The sequence below is a fragment of the Choloepus didactylus genome, chromosome 24 (assembly GCF_015220235.1).
Source record: "Choloepus didactylus isolate mChoDid1 chromosome 24, mChoDid1.pri, whole genome shotgun sequence".
Lineage (NCBI taxonomy): Eukaryota > Metazoa > Chordata > Mammalia > Pilosa > Megalonychidae > Choloepus > Choloepus didactylus.
Genome location: NC_051330.1, coordinates 10,245,319 through 10,251,318, shown reverse-complemented (window position 1 = coordinate 10,251,318; position 6,000 = coordinate 10,245,319).

Genomic DNA, 6,000 nt, shown 5'->3' with positions numbered 1-6,000 from the left:
CTTGCGGTTTCCGGCCCAGCTTAGGGCTGACGTCATCGCCGGAGCACTTCCTCCCCTCGATGGAAGAAGAAGGAGGAGGAGGAAGTTCGCCATCTTGGCGAGGCTCAGTGTTATTTTGTTTTTTGGGAGTCACTTCGAGCGCGTTGTTAATCTGCTCGACTAAGGACTCTGTGTCCGAATCGTGGTTTACATTAGTATCGCTGTCTGAATCTGTTGACTGGGTTGATAGGGCCTCCTTGGATTTAATGGGGCCTTGATCAGGGGGGAGGGAGCCTTGAAGGCAGGAGCGGACGGTTATTAAGGTGGGGAGCAAGCCGGGAGGGAAGCGCTTGCTCTCATGTCCCATGGCGTTGGTGACCCGATCAATAAGGCGATCATAAGTAACAGGGTCCCAAAGATGGCAAGTGGTGAGCCATGGGTTAAAGGGCAGCAGGAGGTCCCAGTATACTTGCAGCTGCCGGACAGACACCTTACAGCGATGTGTGTCTAGGAGACCAGCCAGAGCACGAACTTGGGGTGCTTGGCGTGCAGATAGACGATTACCCATAGCGGAGTGAGAAAAGAAAAAGGGGGGTTGATTATTGAGTAAAGAAAATGAGGTAAACCGTGGTCGCGAGGCCAAAGGAGACGGCGAGAATAGAAGGCAGGAGCCTCTAGTAGCGAGAGCAGTTTGGGGGGGGGGGGCGGTCGCAAAGAGGCACACCGCGCGAAACAAAGAAACAAAGACACAAAGGACCACAGCAAAGTAATGGAGGGGAAGAGGGAAAGCTACTGGAGGAAGAGTGTTAGGAGGAATGGGGGGACATAGGAAGAGAAGACGAAAGGTAGTCGGGGGCAAGAGTTAGGTTAATGCGGGAAAGGAAGAGCGGCCCGGGCGCGGAGCGGCGTGGGAGAGGCGGCTCCAGACGTGGAGCGGCGAGGGAGAGGCGGCTCCACGGGGCGGCGAGGGAGAGGCGGCCCTTACTTTGCAGGCGAGGAGAAGGGGAGCTGGAGAGGCGTCCGGGCGAGCAGGTGGTTTTACTGGACCGCTGCGTGGAGAGGACTTTTAATTCCAGGGGGCCCCACGTTGGGCGCCAGTTGCGGTCGCAGTTGACTCGTCTGGGGGGGGGAGGTGGCGGCTGGTTGCCAAATCCTAGGCTCTCAGGATTGCTTGGAGGGCACCGGCGGCGGGGGCTCTTTCCCGGAGGCGAGGGCGAGGCGGGGGACTGGGCCCGGTCCCCGGCGTAGGCGTGCAAAGTATGGAGGGCGGCGAGAAAGGAACAGGCGGGACACGGTTCTTTTAGGGTGAAGAAGCCAAGAGAGTTTATTAGGGGAGAGTACAAGCTTATATCGGGCGGTTTAGAGGGCGGGGTAGCTGTAGAGGTTAAAGGCTTGGATTGGTTCTGAGAGGGCGCGGAGGTTGATTGAAAAGGGGCGAGAGTTGCTCCGATAACGGTGTCTGGCAACAATGTATGCGCACTGGTGGTAATGGGAGTTGCACTGGCAACGGGGAGTGTCCGGGCAAGATAAGGGGGTGGGGAAAAGGCGGTTCCCTCCGGCAAGCCTCCCCTAACAGTGGTATTTTGGGTGAGGAAATGGGGCCTGCCTCCGGCCTCACTTTCCCAGGCCCGGGGGGCTGCGGAGGGCGCTGTCGCCCGTGCCCACCACCCTCCCCAGGGGCTGATCAGGTCCCCCAGCCCAGGCCCGCCAAGTTGAAGCACGTAATCAGTGTCCCGCAGAAAACAATTTGTCCTGCTATTGGTGGGATAACCGAGACACAGCTAAACTGTTCACAAATGTAACATAATAGACTGCCTGCTTTAAAAGAGATTACCTGTACAAACCAACCAGATCTCAGGTTAGGGTTAAGCCCCTATATATACCAAAGTAATTTGGGCAGAGAATAAAAAGGTATTGCAAAGCCTCCTTGAGGGACTGGGGGAAAATGTGGAAACATTAAACTTCCCCTCCCCCCACCCCGGGAAATTACTGATACTCTCACAAGCATTGGGGACTACCAATTTACAAGGCCAAGCCTTGATCTTGGGGCTCGCCCTTATGAAGCTTGTTACCACAAAGGACAGGCTAAGCCTACTTATAATTGTGCCTAAGAGTCCCCCGAGAGAACCTCTTTGTTGCTCTCTCTCTCAGCCCACTCGGCAGGTAAACTCACTGCTCTCACCCCTACGTGGGACATGACTCCCAGGGGAGTAAATCTCCCTGGCAATGTGGAACATGACTCCTGGAGATGAGCTTGGCCCTGGCATTGTGGAATTGAGAAAGCCTTCTTGGACCAAAAGGGGGAAGAGAAATGAAACAAAGTTTCAGTGGCTGAGAGATTTCAAATGGAGTGGAGAGGGCATTGTGGAGGTTATTCTTGTGTTATATAGATATTTCTTTTTAGTTTTTATTGTATTGGAATAGCTAAAAGGAAACACCTAAAATCGTTGAACTGCAACTCATTAGCCTCGATTCATGAAGACGACTGTGTAACTATATAGCTTATACGGTGTGACTGTGTCATTATGAAAACCTTGTGGCTCGCACTCCCTATCAGTGTATGGACAGCTGAGTAGAAAAATGGGAACAGAAATTACATGAATAATAGGGGATGGGATGTTCTGGGTGTTCTTTTTTACTTTTATTTTTATTCTTATCTGTATTCTTTTTTTTTTTTTTTGAGTAATGAAAATGTTCAAAAATTGATTGTGGTGCTGTGAACAATTGATTGTGCACTGTGGATGACTGTATGGTATGCGAATATATCTCAATACAACTGAATTTAAAAAAAAGGAGATAACGACTAATGGTAACAAAGTAGAGAAGTTAGCTGTACGTGGTGCGCTGACTCCAGTGTACTTAGATCCTCCTTAGGTTTTACCAGCACATCTCTGCAAAGATGCACATCCTAGTTTCACAGATATTTAACGATGATCACTTTCCTTACAGATACAAAAAAATGCTTACCTTTTGACAGCTCTAGTCTTAACTTCAAAGAAAAAGTGAATACCAGAACCCAGTGCTAGGTGCCCCAACTACGTGTTACTGCAACAAGTAGCTATCGGTGTTTGTCAGGAGGGGTGTTGTTGGCATTGTGAGTAGGATCATTCTTAGTTGTATGGGGCTAACCCAGACACTGTGGAACGTTTAGCATCCCTGGCCCACCCACTGTAATTCAGCCATCTTCAAGGTCACTGTGACAACCAAAAAATACCTATGTATTTCCAACTGCCTCTTGATGAGAACTGCTGAGCTAGATGAATATCTACTAACTTCATTACTTCCACAGAAAGTAACTGCTTCATTACCTTCAGTAACAATGACTGAAGAGGAATATTTTGTTGAAAAATCCACTGGAATTAAACGCTGTTTTGGAACGTTAAGCTAATTTCTTTAAACTTGTGGCAACTGGAAAGGCTTAGATGCACCAAAGTGCAATACTTACTTATCCCCAACTGCACACATTATATGTACTGGAAAATGACTTTATGTTCTACTGGCATATCTTACCCCATTAATCTTTAGTATAAAAATATATTCATCTATTACAATAAGATGAGAAACATGCTGGGAATCACAGGGCTCCACCTGGGTTCTCTCTTCTTGTGGCATGGCCAGGGAACACTCCCAAGAAGTAAGCTGGGGCCGCCTTTATGCTCATTCTGTTCCCCATTTCTCAGAGAGCACTGTCTTTCTTTGCCCGATATCATCCGGTGTCTTGAAAACCATTGTTTGATAGATTCTGCCTGTTTTCTTTTAAAAATATATTTTTGGTTGATTGGGTAGGAGTAATTTTGGTCCCTGTTACGACATCTTGGCCAGAAGCGTAAGTCTCCCACTTACCAGTTTTAGAGTTTAAAGTAGATAATGCCGGGAGAAATAAGAGAACAAAAGTATGGATTCAACGTCTTGCGTCCATGAATATTGTTAAGTCATCTGGGTCTTTTGTAAGACTTGCTCCTGGTCTTCCAAGAACGTGCTGGTTAATTATGTGAAGGTCAGCGTGCAGGAGATATTTAGGACTATTATTTCTTTCTGTTCTCTCAGCAATGAGGAAACTTTTCTGAAAGTATTGAGATTATTATATGCTTTTTCCTCTTTTAATCTCCTAGTGTATTGAATCACATTAATGTATTTTGTAATGTTCACCCATGCGTGTATTCTTGTAAGAGACTCTGTTTCAGAGATATATTTAAAAAAACAAAGAAACAAACAAACATGTAGATGTTCTGGATAAGCTCTCTCACACTGGCACTCCTGGAAACTGCGGCTGTCTTTGCTCCAAAACTTACTGGTTAAGTTATTGCTGTTTCTGTAAAAACGGCACTATTTCAGGACTTCTTAGGACAGTCTTTTTTGATTAACACTTGGTCTAAAAGAGTAGGTATTGGGGATGATGGCCCAAAGATCTGGTTCTTTGTGTAACAATGGCGAGGATGCCATCTGCACTTCCTCCAGCTGCACGCTGTCCGGGGCCTGGTCGCTCTTCTTCTCGTCCTTGTCTTTGCACACCTTGCTGCAGAGCTCCTTGCACCTCCACGGCCTGCGCTGCTTGCCCACCTGGCTGGAGGGCTCGCGACAGCCCCCACAGGTGCAAGTCTTGCTCGCGCCCGCCCCGCCGCAGGGGCACCCGGGGTGCCTGTCCGCGCCCCGCGCCGCGCAGGGTTGCGTCCCCGGCAGGGCGAGCTGCGGGCCCGGAGAGGAGCGCACCGCTGGCGGCACCCGGACCCTCGGCGACAGCCCGCAGCTCCGCGCTGCCCCGCCAGCACCTCGGGCCCGACGGCACCTGCTCAGCAGGGGCCAGGACCGCGAGAGCTTAGTCTTCTTTGGATAAGGCTATTTCTTAGTGAGTTTCCTGTTGTTCTGACGGTTCTTTGTGCTAACGAATGACGTTGACATACGGTACTCGAAAATCAAAAAAAAAAAAATTTGAGAGGAAATCTTGTTCTGGAATCTAGATTTCATGATGGGTATCAATGCTATATGAAATTAGGAATTATATTCCAAGAGGGGAAAATCTTATGTCCTTTCCCACTGCTTCTCATGATTCATTTTATAGCCTTGTCTTTGGAATTGCTTGGGGCCTCCGTGCTGAGCCAAAGTGAGACAAGCTTTCTATGACCCTATAAGTGAGCCGGGACAATGAGATCAATGGCCATAGGGGACCTCCTACGTCAGGCTTGGCTCCTTATCTGCTCAGGACCAGTCCATGGAGCTGCCTGCCTTGGGGTTCTGTGTACGACTCCTTCCTTGGACAACTTCTGCAGCTGGACATACTTTTATGACATGTACTAGTTTTTGTATTCATTCACGTTTCTCTAGCATATCACACTAGGCTTTTGTGTAGCAGGAATTATCTTACTGGCTTCTCTTCATGCCTATCAGGTATATGAGAAAAGTTCACAGAGCCAAACTACTGACTCGATTTCCAAGATGTACCTTCCTTGCTCTAACCTTCCTCAAGGATCCCTGGCTCTTTTAGATTTCAAGCTGGGCTGACCACTATCCTGTTACTCCTTTGGGAGCCAACAAATCTTCCTGATGGAGGTGTGGAAAATCCCATTACTCCTTACTTATCACTAAAGACATGACTGGAATTTTTCAAAGGTGACAAAAGAAAGAGAATGATCCCAAACCACAAAACTTCACAGTTGCAAAAGCTGGAGGGATGGGACAAGCGCAGAGGAGGTCCAAGAGGGCTTCTGTTGTTACTCTATCTGCCTCTGTGTCGTCTGAATTTCCTTACAAGACTACTTGTATTCTTAAAAAAAAAATAAAGTAGAACAAATTTTGTGTTTTAACTTAAACCAATCTGTTTAAGTTAAAGTTAAGTTAAAGTTGGCCCTAGTTCCTTTAACCAACTTCAACTCTATTTTAGTTAAATGCTGAAGAATTAATTCTAGGTGAGATGAGACTTGTGCCTGAGGGGGCGACTGGGTTGGCACCACCACCTGGCTAAGTCTGGTCTACCACGGCAGCAGGTGCAAAGCAGGTAGGCAAAAGGAGCCCAAGAGTTCGGTA